General features: G+C 38.5%; 1 protein-coding gene across 2 annotated transcripts in view; it reads left to right on the plus strand.

Annotated features, from left to right (window-relative positions):
- The window catches only part of kcnj15 (potassium inwardly rectifying channel subfamily J member 15), a 35,276-nt gene that overhangs the window by 1,434 nt on the left and 15,547 nt on the right, over positions 1-18,295 (plus strand). The gene's annotated exons all lie outside the window — the stretch shown is intronic.

Here is an 18,295-nt window from a genome sequence, read left to right on the forward strand (position 1 = left end):
TTATATTTGGGTCAGCTTATACTCGAGAATATATGGTACATTTATTATTTTTCTCTATTATGATTGGTATTATTACATTTATTATTTTTCTGTATTATTGTTGCTACTATTACATTTATTTTACTCTATTTTTATTATTAATAATACATTTATTATTTCACTCTGATCATATTATTATTATTATTACATTTATTATTTTACTCTATTATTACTTGTATTATTTTCCTGTATTTATCATTATTATTATTATTATTATTATTATTATTATTATTACATGTATTTTTTTACTCTATTATTATTATTAAAAGGATACATAAGCACATTTACATTGAAGAAGATGAGAATAATGATTTGATTAGCGTTGGACATTCTTATCTTAAATTTGAGCTTTATGTAAATATTCAAAAACATTTAACCTACTGATACCTCAATTAATGTAATTTTATTGGTATCTATTTTTATTTCTGAAATTTACCACCCTCAGCTTATACTGGAGTCAATGTTTTACCAGTTTTTTTGTGGTAAAATTAGGTACCTCAGCTTATATTTGGGTCAGCTTATACTTTGTCGTGAAATGCTTTTGACACGAAATAAAAAAAAATAAGCTTATACTTGAGTATATATGGTATATATGATCTGAGACATATATACATGTGGATAAGTGGATATTTGTGTTCAAGACGGCTTATGTCTACACAGCCAGCAGTGTATTACACAAGAAAAGGTAGAAGGATGTAGTGGAAGAATTTTCCATTCTGTCATAGCCGATACCTTACTCTCTGAAGTGAAAGCAATCAGAATTTTAACATTATATTTTGTTGCCTTTTTCCTGCATATTTATTACCTATTTATTTTAAAATGTTTCTTCTGCATAATTTTTCAGACCACTGATTTTCTAAACAGTTTACAACACATTAAAACAAAACAAAGTTTTAAGGGAAATTGGTCCTTGTTCCTGGTGGTTTCTAACTCCTCTGATGATGTTGGAACAGAGCTTTCATAACCAATAATTGGAGATGAAGTTTAATTCAGTAACACCCGAGGACCCAATATTATGATCAATCTACCCTGTGGCAAAATCTGGGATGTCTTCCCGCACTTAGTAATGTGTAAAATAGCTCCTGATAACTGCAATTTAGGGCAAAGGGAGTAGAATTGTTCTTGAACAGTTAGGACAATGACTCACAATTTGATTTGGGCTAACTGAAAAATCTGTTATTTTGAGTTAATGTGCAAATACAAAAGCTAAGACTGTATGTGTTTTAAGATTTGGCCTCAATGTACCCACATAGGTTCCAAAGTTCAGAATTTCCAACCAGTCCTGGTTAAAACAGGTTAAGACAGAATTTTTAAACTTGACCAGTCAAGCAAAGAAACAAGTCAATGTGACAGTCATCAACTCAGAGCTCAACAAACTTTTTTTGTTTGCTTTGATTTTTCTGATAATGCTGCTTCTTATATGTTATGGCCCTAGAGATCTTTAGCTAACAGACAGCTTGCAGCCACTTGTAGAGAGTTGAACCTTGAAGTACCAGACTGTATTGAGGTCCTGAGGCCAAAACAGCAGAGTTTAACTATTCTGCTCACTGACCCTGTGAATGTGTTTTCAAATCAACCTTAATTTTCTTAAAATTACAGATAAACTAGGCAATATATTAGGCTTTTGATTACGTTTTTAACTGTCTGCACCAAAAAAGTTGGTTTCCATATAAATACTGCAGGGACAAGCTTATGCAGTACTCTATAGTTAAAAAAAATATCATGAAAATCTTCTGGAAAGAGTTAATATCAAACTGCGCTCATCTTAGAGCCCTTCCCCACAGCCCTATATCCCAAAATATCAAGGCAGAAAATCCCACAATATCTGCTTTGAACTGGGTTATCTAAGTCCACACTGACATTTATTCCAATTCAAAGCAAATAGTGTGGGATTGTATTCAGCTGTGTGGAAGGAGCTTTACAGAATGCATTCAAATGTCAAGTGCACGGAGGCTGCAGTGCTGTTGTTCTTTTCCTAATCTGTTGGTAAAAGAACACTCATGAATGAGTTATGATAGTTTCAAGCAGAACTTTAAGGTTTTGGTTGGATGATTCATCGTATGGCAAAGAAAAGAAGAAGAAAGTATCACCCCCCCCCCCCAATGCACCTGTCAAGGATCAGGGTCTTTTAGGAGTTATCTGTTAAGAGCTGCTTGTTGAAGGCGGTAATACCAGAATTAAAAGTGAATGGAGTCACCCTCTTTGATACTTTTTGCCTTTTTCTCACTTTTGAACTTACATTGAAGGGCACAGGTTGCTCACTTCGGCCTTAAATTCTCACATCTTCCAAGGTGTGTGCGAAAGAACTGCTTCCATCAGATGTTTGGGAAATTGTGGAAGGATATTGTTGCAAGATGCATATTTGCACACTCTAGCTACTGATAGCTGGGTGGTCATCTGTCAGGAGTGCTTTGATTGAATGTCCCTGCATGGTAGAGGGTTGAATTAGATGGCCCCTGTGGTCTCCTCCAACCCTATGATTCTATAAGTGGGCCTGCTTCCACCGTCAGAGCTTAAACAGTCCTTGGATGCATTTATACAGTAGAATTAATGCAATTTGACACTATTTCAGTGCTATAATTGTGTAGTATGAAAGTGACTGGTTGCAAAGAATGTATGTTGCCCCACCATTGCTGGTTTATATGAACTGCCAGATCTGATTCCTTTCGTCCCATTTATCATCACATGATATGTGTTATGCTGTGAAGATGGTAGATGCCCTATTATCTTAAAAGAAGTTAAAGTGGAGGAAATCAACACCTTACTCCATTTTCTTCAGCAGTTAGGACTGGGGCAGAATAGGGGCAAGTGGGCTTTTTGCTTCCTTTTAATCTAATGGCTAACCAGAGCAATGAGGGCTTAAATCTTTCTATTATCTTAAAGCTGCCAGATACCCATTGGTAGTAATGAGTTCTTGTTTCAAGACTACACAGTAGTTTATTATAATTTTCCAGAAGTAATTATTTACTTTTTTATCTTTGCAAAAGGTCAATGTTAAAACATCCGTGATAATAGTATATATATAAGTAGTGCACACACATACACCCTGTACCTGAAAAAAATCAAAACAGTTACTGCTATACAGTAAAAGGGATGCATTAGAAATAAATCATTTGTATGTAATTAATTACAGTACTTCCAAATTCTGGATCCATGGCCCATGGATATCCGTGTAGAGGGGTTCTTCCTTCCTTAAATATTCTGTTTCCTTGGGTTTCCTTTATTAAACCCGACATTCACATGTATATGACTGCCTCTGCTTTTGACATAATCATCACTATAAGAAGGAATGATTTATCTGGGAAGACGTTTGTGACATTGTAATGAGAGGCTTTTGGAAGACTTGATGGGAGCTATTATTGGCAGTGTGTGTGTGTGGGGGGGGGGGGATTTCTACCTGTGGGGAATACAGAATTCCTTTCAGACCTTTGAGATTGACTAGAATATTTTTTCATAAGATATATGGAGTGAAGCTTCTATGGATAGACTTTTATACCAAAGGGTGGACAAGGTGGAGAGAAGTGTGAAATGTGATTATTGAGTACAGGCTGGGCCATCATCTACTCTGACTTTCCCATTTTCCCACCTTAATTCTGTTCCCCTCATGACAATCTAGGGTGAGCAAAGGGATGTGCAAGGGAAATCCAGATATAATATCCTTTCCTTTATACTTACATAAAGCCTACTAGCTAAGCCTGTAAATGTTATCTTTTGGACTGCTGCTTCCAGAATTCCCTGGCTGCCTGTATATGTTGGGGGGGGGGGGCAGGGTTGACATACAGTTAGGCAGTTTTACCAACCAAATAAAATCCTTTATGCATGCAACAACTCTGCATAAAATAAATGTGTACACAATAAACATGCATAGATATCTTTCACACATTCAGTCACTCTCTCTTGATATATCATGTAAACAAGGCTAAAGTAAAACTTGCAGCTGTTTTATGTATTTGCTGAGCTGAATCAGATTCTGGACAGAATCCAGAAAACCGAGAACCAGTTGATTCCTGTAGGGCACTGCTTCTTAAACTGTGGGTTCTGACCTCAAACGGGGGTTCCCTTAATTCAATAATGGGGGGTCATGAAAAATTTGGCAACAAGAAAATGTTTCTGAACACCATCCATTTGCACAAATCTGTTAGCAACAACATGCAATGTTTACAATGCACTGTGGAAAAGTTTAAGACACCTTGCTCTAGGGCAGGCCTGCACAACCTGTGGCCTTTCAGGTGTTTGGCCTCCAATACCCAGAAGCTCTAGCCAGCTGTTCCAATGACTAGGAATTCTGGGAGCTGAATTCCAAAACATCTGTAGATTGTGCAGGCCTGCTCTAGGGGATACTGAACTTTCCTATTGAAATCCATGAGAAAGATAGTGGGCTTTATCTGGGTTATTCCTTTTCTTCCAGGGCATTGTGGTCTTCCACAGAGGCAGTTCACAGTGCTTTTTCTTAGACAATTCATCTTTCAGAAAATCTTAATGAAGAAGCTTTTTCCAGAAAATGATTAATTACTATATCTGGGGAAGAACTTTCCATCACCTGTGTAAAAGGGGCTGACATGTTTGTGTGTGTGTAGGGGGGAGGGGGAGTATATATTTGTTTTTGCTTTCTTCCTTTGCGGAGTGGATCAGTTAGTATGTTGCTTTTGCTCTCTATCCACTATAACATGCAGCATCCTACAGAATCGTGGAAGTTTGTTGTTGAATGAGGCACTGTAGTGCTCTGGCAAATCTAAATTGCAAACCTCAGGATTTCATAAGATGTTGGCATGACAGTGAAAGTGGAATTGTGTAGTGTGAAATGTCCCTGTTATCCCTAAGTGGATCAGCCTGAATGCATTGTGGTGGCTGGGTAGGAAGACCAGGTGCAAACAAGTGGGTGTACTCCCACCAGAGAGGTACAAGTGAGGGCAGGAGAGGAGGAATGTACAGAGAAACAAGCTGCACTTCCAAAAATTCCATCTTTTACACAAATGTGTGAAAAAATTGAGGAGTTTTGTGTCTTTTTGGTACCTCTGTGCGACTCTTATATCCTGTTCCATCTGTTTCTTTCATGGTTTTATACCGTTTCATCCATTTGGATTGCACGGAATGGTACAACCCCATGGGAACAAAAGAAACAGTGAAACAAAAGACAGAGGGGAATGGTAGACATTTGGTTGACTAATATTTTTTTGCTTGGCTGTAAGCCCTGACTCATAGGGCCTTCAGCCAAGCACCGGGCACTTGATGTTCGTAGGCCCTGCCTGCCAGGCCTATGAGCATCAAGTGCTCAATGGCTCATAGGCCTGGCTACAGTCAAGCATCAAACACTCAATGCTCATAGGCCCGGCTTGCAGAAACGGAAATGGGGCCATATGAATGGAACAAACAGAAACGGTCAATAATTCCATACAAATGCACAAGCCTATTAAATATCTATCCTGTTTCCACCTATAAGATTGAATATCCCAATCAGAGCAATAATTTATCTGAATAAATGTCTGGAAGAGCTGAGAAATGATCCATGTGTTTGGCAATGGAAAACACATAACCTGGATTATCTGGCAGTGTAGAAGGGGCCTGAGAGTATAGTCCAAAAATATAGTTTTTCCAAGCTCTGATCATGTAGGCAGTCTATGTGAATTCTACAGGGTCCTTGACGTGGAACATCAAACTGAATAGATAGGAATAGATGTCAGAGTTGACTCTTCCCAATGTGACAGAGAGGACAAGGCACATAATGGTGTCCACACTTTCATGCAAATGAATTGCAAAAGGGGACATGAGTAAATAAGGTTGTTGCTCTCTTTCTGCTTTTGCGATATAGATAGCTAGTCCCTTCAATGCATTATAAGTGCTGAACATTTACCAAAGCCTGAATTCTCACTGGGAGCCAAAATGACTTGGGGCCCTTCTACACTGTCCTTTAATCCAGATTATCAAAGCAGATAATCCACATTATCTACTTTGAACTGGATTATATGACTCTACTCTGCCATATAATCCAGTTCAAAGCAGATAATCTGGATTTTACATGACAATGTAGAAGGGGTCTAGATGAAGACTATCAAACTTCAGGTATATCGTGACATGATCCGAGTCTGCAGAAAAGACAGTAATGTTTGGTACGATGGAAGCCTGCAGGAAAAGATTGATATAATCAAGGAAGCCACTGCTGCTCCACATTTCGAAGCAGTGAGAGGGCTGTTAATGACTGAGGCTCATGGAAGTCTCTTATTCATAAGATTACTCCAACACATAAAATGTTATGCTTTGGAGTTTCCCAGTAAAAGTGTTGGTGCGTGTGGATTTTGGATTTTGTTACATTTTGCTGCGTGATCACTGTCTAGATAGCTAGTCCCTTCAATGCATTATAAGTGCTGAACATTTACCAAAGCCTGAATTCTCACTGGGAGCCAAAATGACTTGGGGCCCTTCTACACTGTCCTTTAATCCAGATTATCAAAGCAGATAATCCACATTATCTACTTTGAACTGGATTATATGACTCTACTCTGCCATATAATCCAGTTCAAAGCAGATAATCTGGATTTTACATGACAATGTAGAAGGGGTCTAGATGAAGACTATCAAACTTCAGGTATATCGTGACATGATCCGAGTCTGCAGAAAAGACAGTAATGTTTGGTACGATGGAAGCCTGCAGGAAAAGATTGATATAATCAAGGAAGCCACTGCTGCTCCACATTTCGAAGCAGTGAGAGGGCTGTTAATGACTGAGGCTCATGGAAGTCTCTTATTCATAAGATTACTCCAACACATAAAATGTTATGCTTTGGAGTTTCCCAGTAAAAGTGTTGGTGCGTGTGGATTTTGGATTTTGTTACATTTTGCTGCGTGATCACTGTCTTGAGAAAATCGTAAGAACAACTGCTTTTTAATTTATCCTTTAGTCCAGACAAGGAAGGTGGGAAGTGGGGTGGGATTGTTTTCAGCACATCTGGAATCTTGATTGAGCAATCATTTATCAAATGACTTTTACTGCATTCAGAATGTTCTGCCAACGCAACTATGGTGCCATATCAGTGTTAAGATTTATTTCTCTCCACTGCTGCATAACTTTATTTCACCACCTGTTGGTATCTACCATCAAACATTATAGTATTTGGAAAAGACTAGTAAATTTGTGGTTCTGTTACAACAGGTGACTTAAATACACCACTGTCTCTTTCCTTAGGTCTGCAACAGTAAGTGAAACAGGTGACTAGGTATTTAGAGCATCATATCACAATTCCCTGATTATGATTAAAGGAGAAATCTGTAGATCTACAGTCAACAATGTTAAATTATTTAGTGCAATAATTTCAGGAGTCAAAGTTTGATATTCTCAAGACTGTTGAACTTTTGAGCAGAGACAGGGCAGTAAAGGAACAGTAATAAAGATAAGATAATGTGGAATGCAAATAAACAAGAACTACCACCCCACTTCACTTGGGTGCACTTGATCATGCAGAGGGTTTTTTTTTTTTTAAAAAAAGTTTCTGTAGGAAGGGAACACTGCAAAACTTTCCACAAAAGATGCTCACCTAAGCCTTGATACTCAAATTATGTTTCAAAAAGCACACTTAGGATTTCATCCAACTGGTTTAGGGCTCTTTTTCCATGTGGTTCTGAAATGGAGCCCCATGGAGCCTGACGTAGGCGTAGCACTTCCAGTGGGACTCCGTTTTTGCAGTGTATGGAAACGGAGCCCTAAATGCATTTTCAGGAGTTGAGTGTCACCTGACTCCAAACTGAGAAAAGACCGGGGAAAGACAGGCAATTACGTGGTAAGGACATGGGGTGGCTGGCCATCCAAAAAGATAGGGAAAGATGGGAAGGAACATCTGCTTTCCTCCTCCTTCCTCTCTTTGTGGGATGAAGTCCTTATTGTTAGTTAATACAAATTCTCTGGTGGTGATTTTTGCTTTGTTCTGTTCAATGTAGCTATATAGTGGCTTTTTTTTAACCTTCAGGCATTTATCAAATATCTCACATTAAGCATACTTTAACTGTTTTTCAATACATGGCTTAAAAAGGCTCAGCAAGCCCTTAGGACAGTGGTTCTCAACCTGGGGTCCCCAGATGTTTTTGGCCTTCAACCCCCAGAAATCCTAACAGCTGGTAAACTGGCTGGGATTTCTGGGAATTGTAGGCCAAAACCATCTGGGGACCCCAGGTTGAGAATCACTGCCTTAGGACATACATCTGTTAGTTTCAGGTGCTACAAGATCTCTTTGCCTACTGATCCAGACTAACACAACCATGTATTTGGGTTGGCTTTGACTGAAAATAGAATATGCAATAGTTTTCACTCATTTTCACCAAACCCAGAAAAGCAGATTGGGAAAGGAAGCATTACACCATCGAGGGCCAACAAAGAGGAAAATGTGGGTGTATATAGCATCAGCATATGGATATGCATGGATTTAGGACATACATAAGGCTTCTTTGACTTTGGTCCTAGCCTCATATCTTCCCAACCATTAGAATGGAGTAGGCAATATTGCTTGCTTAAAGTCTGGATAGGAGTGTTTTTTAATCCAGTGAGGGTGAATGACCTTGTCCTGTGTATGTCTCTTTGACTTCACCTGCCTGCATACCCAATGCATACTGATTTTATTAAAGTTTTAAGCAGGACGGAGTCAGTTTTAAAAGATTGGACAGCTACACGGCCCTGTAGGAAAGTTATTAGATAATCAAAATGATAATAATAATAATAATAATAATAACAACAACAACAACAACTTTATTTTTATACCCCGCCCCATCTCCCCGAAGGGACTCGGGGTGGCTTACATGGGGCCTGGCCCGATAAAACAAACAAATAACAGTAACAAAGCAATAAAACAATTATCCCAGTAAAAAACATCAACATCAATAAAAACAATCATTAAGATCAACAAGCAGGATACAGTATTAAAAACAGGAGACTAAGTCGTAGATCCCAGGCAAAGTGCAGAGTGTTGCGAAATGGGGAAAGGAAATTTCACAGTTGAATGGACAATAAAGTGCGGTATAAAATGGCAAGACAACAACAATGGGACTATTATGGAATGGACAGATAGATCAATCCAGAAACAATTAAACATCGAAGGCCTTTTGGAAGAGCCAGGTTTTTAAGCTGTCCTGGTAAGTGTCCTGAGGCATTTTAACATGAATGAAGTTATTTTAGACTTCTTTTCACAAACGGAGCTTAGCAGGAGAACCAACCAAATAACCGAAAAGAATATTTCAGCTTTTTCTCAGGGCCTATAATAGGATCACATATGCTACAGCTCCCATACCTGCAAGACTGGTATCAGCGATTTCACTTATCTGCACCCCCCAAAATAAGTTCTCTATAGGCACTCTAGGCATTTCTTAGGTCATTTGGTGCAATTATATGGTATGACTACTATGTTAGGATCCCCTTGGCACTGCCATTGCTGGTCTCAACAGGTCACAGAGCTCACGCAAAGTCCACAGCTTCATCCATTTTGTCTCTTAGGCTTCAAATGATAAGGAAAGGAGAACACAGTGCTCTCTCTGCCTTTTGCAAAACATGGATATCTATTAATATGCTTTTAATTAAGGAAAGGATGTGAAATAACAGCTGAAAGGTATCATTTCATTGTACAGTGTCCAATCATTTCCCTCTTATTGAACTTTGATGGTTTCACCTTCCTTGTAAAATATCAATGAAATTAAGGATGTTATTGACAAAGTATTGAAATGAAACAAAGAAGCATATAGCATTTCACACCCCTTCCATTTTATCATTATTTCAAGATCATGGCCATACATTTTCCCTATTTACTTCCAAACCTCATACCTAATGTCAAACAGGATAGGTTTCTTGTAAAATAAACCTTAACTCACCATTAGCACCTGAACTTAGCTAGGAAACACATTCAAGTTTCCAATTTGAAGTAACAGGTATATAAGAAATTCCTCTGGAGGCCCTTCCTTCCTTTCTTCAAGAATGTTCAGAAATGGAAAAAAAGCAAAAAGAGAGGACATTTTTCCATTAATTTTACGGAGAGAAAGAAAACTTGGCACAGTCACCAGGCATGTACTGGAATTTGGGTGGGTCTCGGAAAAAGCACAGACTTCAGTGGAAAACATATATGGGTGTGCGTGTGAAAAAGTATTTGAAACCATAAATTGACCACATACATAGATTGGTGAGAAAAAAAATCATCCAGTAAAGGTCCATAAAATATTGCTAGCAGACAGGACTGAAAAGAAGGATGAGTTTCCTTCTAAGAAAGCACCATTGATATTTTAATATTTCCATTCTGAAAAAAAGTTTACTGCTTCTTTAAAAGGAAAAAAAGCTATAGAGAGCTGAATATGTAAACAAACCAAAAATGGCTAGAATTAGGAACACATTCATCTGCTTCCAGTCCATGTCATTTTTACATGGTGTCTCATTTATGTTTGTTTCATTCTGTTTCTATATTAAGCTATATTTTGTTAAAATAGTAAAAAAAATCGTATTTACAGATGTATTTTTAAATCCACTTTCTCATTTTACAAAAATGTTTTTAAATAGAAAATTCTTTCAAAATAGGCCTTTTAGATTTTTTTTCCAGTTGATGACTATGCCAGGACCTTGGAGAAGTGCAAAAATGGGTGGATATAACTAAGGCCATGAGCTGTGCAGTAATTTGGGCAGTGCAGATCAGGTTCTTCATATTGGAAGTCACAAAAAGACTGAACTCTATAAGCACTCCTACTTGGAAGCCTACTTGGCAGCAGAAAATGTCATTCAATTAAGAAGGCATTAATAAATACAAATATGATAAACATATATGAAAATAAGCCCAGGTGATCAGACAACTACTGTCCTTAATATTCCAAAATTGATGTTTTTGTAATAAAAGGTTCCAATAAATAGTTTTACACACACACACACACACACACACACGTCATACATTTTTCCTGTTGCTTATGACATGAAGCACAAGAACAACGTATCTTTAGTTAGGGCAGTAGAAGGACTGAGGCACTAGCTTGTTGTTAATTCGTTCAGTCACTTCCGACTCTTCGTGACCTCATGGACCAGCCCATGCCAGAGCTCCCTGTTAGCCATGGCCACCCCCAGCTCCTTCAAGGTCAAGCCAGTCACTTCAAGGATATCCATCCATCCATCCATCTTGCCCTTGGTTGGCCTCTCTTCTTTTTTCCTTCCATTTTCCCCAGCATCATTATCTTCTCCGATCTTTCCTATCTTCATATTATGTTCTTTTAAAAAAAATTAAAATTTTATTACAGTCCATGAACCCACAGCTGTTAAGTGGATAACATACAGGAGTTTACAAAACATTCTCATTATATGGCCAAAGTACTTCATCTTTGCTTCTAATATCCTTCCCTCCAGTGAGCAGTCGGGCTTTATTTTCTGGAGTATCGTGTTGTGACTACGCCTTCGGGGATTATGGTTGATGGTGATGGAATTCGAAGAGGAAGAAAAAACCCTCGTGATGAGGGTTCACTAGAGGAGTTGCGCAGGAAGCGACTTAGAGAGCTATATGGGGGATCTTCTGAAGAAGATTCAGATGGGGAGATGGATGCTGAGGAACAGGTGGTGGCTGGGGAAGCGGGCACTGAATGGGCACAGCCACCGGAGATGTCTGGGGATTTGGGGCCTATGGATACTTCTGAAACTGGGGTTTCTGCAGGAGCTGATCCCAATTAGGATGCTTGGAGAAGGGAGGATGGTTCTTTAAGTGTTCATGGGGCTAAGTGTGGGCAGGATGATTGGGACTCCGACGAATTGCTAGGTACTCAAGATCCACGAGCTCTAGCTGTGTGGAGTTCAGACTCTGAGTAGATTTGGGACACCTGGTGTTTGGGTGTGAGTGTTTGGTCACCCAGGAGCAAGGGGAATAAAATGGGAATGTTTGGCCACTGCACTTTGCATGTGGCAAGGTGTTGCTGAGGCGCCATTGGGATCTCTGTGTTTCCATGAAGACTGGATTTGGACTATGATTTGAATCTGCTGATATCACCTAGCTTGGCTCTCGCTGTGTCTTATCGTGGACCTGTTTTGGATGACTACACCCTCTTCGGACTTTGGATTGAATTTGACCTGGCTTCTGTCTACTCCCTCTGACTGACGGCTACTCCCGGCTTCTGACTATTGGTTTGTCTTTCGGAATTTCTGCTGCCTCCTGACCTGACCTTGGATTCTTCTGACGACGGCTATTCATCATCCCTTTGAGGCTTTCGGCTTATCTGCACCGTGGAAGCAGCTTTATTGCTTTTCTAGTTTGTTTATTTTCCAGCAATTAACTCTATTTGTTTTCCAAAGCTGAATTGAAGCGTTATTTAGTTTTTTATTGAATGCCAGCATGGGAAATTAGCGTGACTCGTTTTTGAGTTATTATTGTCCAATCTACTCTCGAAACACTGAAAAGTGAAGTGTTTCAAGGATATTTCCTGTGTTTATGTTATTTTCTGGCTTATCTTCGGAATAAACTCTGTTTTGTATGTTGACTGGCGTCTGACTCTTGACATATCGACTGGTTGGATTTTCTTGCATCTATCTTTCTTCACACAGCCATCTTTATGATCTAGCTCTCACATCAATAGGTTACTACAGGGAATACCGTTGCATTAACAATGCAGACCTTCATTGCCATGTCTCTACTCTTCACTATTTTATCAAGATTGATGATTGCTCTCTTCCCAAGAAGAAAACGTTTTCTGATTTCCTGGCTGCAGTCCACGTCTGTAGTAATCTTTGTGCCTAGAAAGTCTGTTACTGCCTCCATGTTTTCTCCCTCTATTTGTCAGATATGAATCAGTCTGGTTGCCATAATCTTGATTTTCTTGATGTTTAACTGCAACCCAGCTTTTGCACTTTCTTCTTTCACCTCCTAAGGCTCCTCAGCTCCTCCTCACTTTCAGCCATCAAAGTGGTATCATCTGCATATCTAAGGTTGTTAATGTTTCTTCCAGCAATTTTAACTCCAGCCTTGGATTCAACAAGCCGCACGGCACACGATGTGTTCTGCATACAAGTTGAATAGGTAGACAAGGCAGTTTACACAACTATTCTTGTAAGATTACAATTTAAAACATGCAAAAACTCAACATTAAATCGAAATTGTTAAAACATATGCCCTAAAAAGATTTTAAAAGTTCAACAATGTAACTTAAAAATTATTATCACTTATAACCTTTCAATTCTAAAAGTCTTATATCTGAATAAAAATGTCTTTGTAAAGGGCAGGACAGCAAGAGCCACCAGAGCCTCTCTAGGGCGGGAGTTCTAAAGTCTAGGGGCAACCACTGAGAAAGCCCATCCTTAAGTGCTACTGTAAAAGTGATAGGACTGGGAGAAGGGCTTCTTCTATTGTGGATTTCAGGATCTGGGCAGGGGAGATATGGTCTGTCAGGTAACCTGAATCTGAGCTTTGAGGCTTTATTGATCATAACAAATGCTATGCATTATGCCCAAAACCAGACTGGCAGCCAGTGGAGACAATTGGAGCCTGGGAGTTGTATGATCTCTGTTGGCAGCTACAATTAATGCTCATGCTGCAGCTCTTTGTCCTAACTGAAATTTCCAAACACTCTTCAAAGGCAGCCCCATACAGAGCATGTTGCAGTAATCCAAATGACATATAACCAATGCAGATGTTTCTGTGGCCAAATCAAGCATTTTAAAAAAATGGTTACAAATGGTGCATACGCTTTAAGCTTATAAAAGCACTCCTGGCTACTGCAGAAACTGGGTACAGCTTGAATATTTCTTAATCACAGGCAGCTGAATTTCTGCAACACTTTTTGAGGATATATGCATACAAAAATGTAGATGAAAACATAAGTACAGAATGCATTGGAAGTGCACAGTGATGTGTCCCTTCCTTTTGTATATACTGTATTAAGAATGAACTGGGCAAAGTGTAGGGTCTGTCCACGATGTTTTATCTCTTGCTTGTGTATAACTCTGTGAGTAGCAGATTCACATCCAACTATCAAAATGCCTCATAAGAAAAGCCACTAGGCTCTGGGGAGAGAGGGTGGTATTTAAATCAAGTTTTATTATTACAGTATATTATTATTTTACCTATACAGCTAAAGTTGTTATTCCAAAACAAAGTGCTTGTTTTCTTTAAGCAGTTGACCATTGGCATGTGCTTTGTTACTATTTCAATTCCTTGTTAAATGACAAAACTGTAGTTAGGAGCCAAAACATGTCATTGGGTTAGTGCACTGGGAATTAGTCTGTTTTTAAAATAATAATAATTCCTGCCATTCTTAAACTTGCATCACACTCTACTCTGGAAATTCATGAGATTTTAAAATGTGGCACTGGGAGTTGCTGTTTGCTCAGAGATGTTTGCACAGTTTTCTGGCTTGTGCTGGGAGGACCAGTTAAGATATTATTGGTGTTCCTGTGAACAGAACACCACATTCTCCAACTGGCAGCACTTCCTGTTTATTTCACTAGAATGGACCTGCTGCCCAAACACAGAAGTATACACAAATTAGTTGTTTCCTTCTATTGAAATTAATTGGACAGCCTGCATTTGTGCTGGTTCGATATGTATCTCTGAGCCCAGGCAAGTCTATATCTTTGAAATGTTCTACAGATAAAGGTAAAGGTTTTCCCCTGACATTAGGTCTAGTCATGTCTGACTCTGGGGGTTGGTGCTCATTTCCATTTCTAAGCTAAAGAGCTGGCATTGTCCATAGACACCTCCAAGGTTATTTGGCCAGGATGACTGCATGGAGCACCGTTACCTTCCCACCGGAGCGGTACCTATTGATCTACTCACATTTGCATGTTTTCAAATGCTAGGTTGGCAGAAGCTGGCGCTAACAGCGGGAGCTCACTCCACTCCCTGGATTTGAATTGCCTGTCCTGTAATACTTCAGAACTCCCCACCATTTCAGCTGAGGTTTGCTATCAAGAGCCTCTCACTTTCTGGTTTTCATTAGCATTGTACCTTGATGACTTACATTTATGGATCATGTCTATTGATAGCCAGCAATTATGATAGACATGTACTATCTTCATTCCCATGAATGCCAGTCTTTGGGGGAAACAGAGAAAGAGGTCTATGCGCTTGTGTCCTGCTTTGTATAGACATTTGATTGCCCATTGTTTGAAACAGTTGCTGGATTTGATAGTCTATTCCAACAGGAATCTTGTTATGTTTTGAGGTTTTTTACTTGCCCTTATTCTCTGGTCCAGAAAGGATAAACAGTGTCAGGAGGAAGGCATGGAAACAGCAGCTGCCAGAAACTCACATACTTTCCAGGCTTGCTGTCTGACTGCAAGTGAGCAAATTACAAGGCTGAAGAATAGGAGCAGCAGCAAGACAAACTGGTCGCAAATACAGGAATGGGAGTGCAGATGGGAGCATGCTGAGGAAAGGGAACAATTGGAATTGTTTTGCCAACTGTGGTTATCAGTGACAAGAACATATTTTTATTTATATATATATATATATATATATATATATATATATATATATATATATATATATATATATATATATAAAAACATAATTTTAAAGCGTAAAAACATAAAGCATAAATAACTACAGTAAAGAAAATATACAAAGAAGTTAACAACTGTGACTCTACAAATTACTAAACAACACATCTAAGAAAAAAAATTATTTAAAGGGGACCTTGACAATGGCTTAATAATTATAAGTGTTAAAATGTCATACTTTCTATACTAAAAACTATAAATGAATTTCTCCATATGATTTTTCTACTAATCTTCAGGTCCTACTATTGATAGTTTTCCAAGTAGTCCTGAAAGAAAACAATCAGTATTAAAATTTGCTTTATGAGTTTTCTATAATCAAAATATTCAATTTCCCAATTTCCCGTGCAAATTCATTAACTAGTCCCTCTGTGGTGGAATATCCATGTCCTTTTGTTTCTGCACATACAGCAATCTGCACATATAATAATATAGTGCATTGTATTTCCACAACTCTTCTCAACCTGTTCATCCATCAGGCCCAGCAGGAAAAGTTTGGATTTCAGCTGAAATTGCATTTTCTGCATTAAGCTATGAATCTATACGTAATATTTTTTTTCCTTTTTTCTCCATGTCCAACATATGATTAAAAGTTCTCTCTTGTTCACATTTTCACTAGCTATAGATTTTGTGATGAATTTGTGGTAAAACCTTTAAATAGACTTTACTCTAATGTTTATTTCATACATTTTCTTATATTTGTGTGTATAGGGAGAATTCTGCTCTATTTCTTGCAGCCTGTGTTAACACCTTATGTGTTAAATAAAAGGAAATACGTATGTCCATAATTTTATTATATATTGTAAGATGCACTTAGCAGAGGTGTGTTTATACTGGTTAGCCTTGGGAAACAGGAAATCATTTGGGAAAAAAATAAAATCAAAAGTCTTCCTCTCAAGAAAAGATCATGCACAACATATCTGAAGACAAACTAATACAATGACCTAATCAGAAAATCAGAAATGAGTTGCACTATGACTTTTTAAACTTCTCTGTGATTTCAAACATTCTTGGTTAAAGAATAACACGCAATGCAATTAACACAACACTGAGTTCCACTGATTTAAAGACCCCATTTAAGATGCCAGATATGTCCTTTACAGTCCTAAATGGTGTTAGAATCAGTGGTTCTCAACCTGTGGGTCCCCAGGGGTTTTGGCCTACAACTCCCAGAAATCCCAGCCAGTTTACCAGCTGTTAGGATTTGAAGGCCAAAACATCTGGGAACTCACAGTTGAGACCTACTGGGGTATATGAAGGAGTGCCTCCTTCCACATGATTCTGACAGTCAACTGCATTTCATCCTATGTATCTCAGGACTGCCAGAGGCAAGATATTCTCAAGACAAGAGCAGTCTTGGTCCTTGTACCTATGTTGTGGAATTCCTTTTCTAAAGATTTTTGGTTGGTCCTCTCTCCTTTGGCCTTTCAGTGAAAAGGCATTTGATTTTGCTTGATTCCCTCGGCTATTGTTTAAGTATTAATTTGTACTTTTTCAATTAAAAATATTTTATGTTGTATGTCACATAAAAAACTGAACCCAAAAAGTTTTAGAACTCTACTATTGTCATAATCAATAGTAGAGTTCTAAAACCTTTTAGATATAGTTTTGGTTTGCCTGGCACTTAAGAGCTCTGTTTTCTTCCATCTTCCAGTGTCAAGGACAGGACTTAGGAAAGTTACTATTTTTGGACTACAGCTCCCAGAAGCTCCCAGCCAGAGTGACAAGTAACTGGAGATCCTGAAAGGTGGTTCAAGAAATAACTTTTCAAAGGTCTAGTTGGGGATTCTTGTAACCTTAATATCAGAAATAGCAATGTGTTGAAACAAGTCATTAAGATGAGACATTTACATTAAAATCCAGGTCAAATTAGCAACATGCAGTTCATATTGCATATTGCATAAGTAATTACTCAGCATTTGGCTTGTCATAATTGCTGCTGCTCCTGCTATTACTATTCTGGAAAATCTTATTTGTGCAAAATAAGTTTGCAATGCATTCATAGATAAGGACCAGATGAGAAAGCCCTCTATACTTCAGATATACCTTTGAGTGACTTCCAGGGTAAATGGGCATGAGATTGGTATCTAAAGCTGAGTTTTTCTTAAGGTTGCACGGTGAGTTCATAGCAGAAGCTAAACCCCTTTGATCTCCAGACCCAGACCATTCTGACTAGCACTTCACAAAAGGGTGGGTGGTGGGTGGGAAATACACTCTACTCCCTAAACCCACATATGGCATCAGTACACAATCCAAATGATCTTTCTGGCTCCCATGAACTTTATTTTGAGAAGGAAGTAAAAAAATCACATAGCTTGGACATTCCCCAATATGGGCCCTATTTGTCATGCATTCTAAGTGAGCCTATGTATTAGTGGAAGAGTAAGCACCAGTCAATGCCTGAAATTAGGTCAAGGTCTTCTGCCATTAGATCATAGTCATGGCCAATCCTGCCACTAAGTAAAGTAAGATCTCAAAATCCTATAGAGCAGCAGCTTGGTATATATAACATGTTCATTTCTTGCTGCAATTTGCAAAGACAGTCCATAAATGATTATGGATTTAATTGGCTACCTTTCTCTTTCCATCCAAGGCTGTCCCCAAGTCTTAGGTGTTGGTCCAAAAATTTCAAGGCCTAAGAAGACTCTGAACTGGCCATTCTGTTTAATTAAGGTTAGGTCTGCTTGGAATTAAAATGCAACAATATCTGGAAGATATTTGCCCCAGACTGAAAGGCTTTCTTCCACTTGCAGACACTGGGTCAATCTAACAATGCTT

This window comes from Anolis carolinensis, chromosome 3, assembly GCF_035594765.1.
Source record: "Anolis carolinensis isolate JA03-04 chromosome 3, rAnoCar3.1.pri, whole genome shotgun sequence".
Lineage (NCBI taxonomy): Eukaryota > Metazoa > Chordata > Lepidosauria > Squamata > Dactyloidae > Anolis > Anolis carolinensis.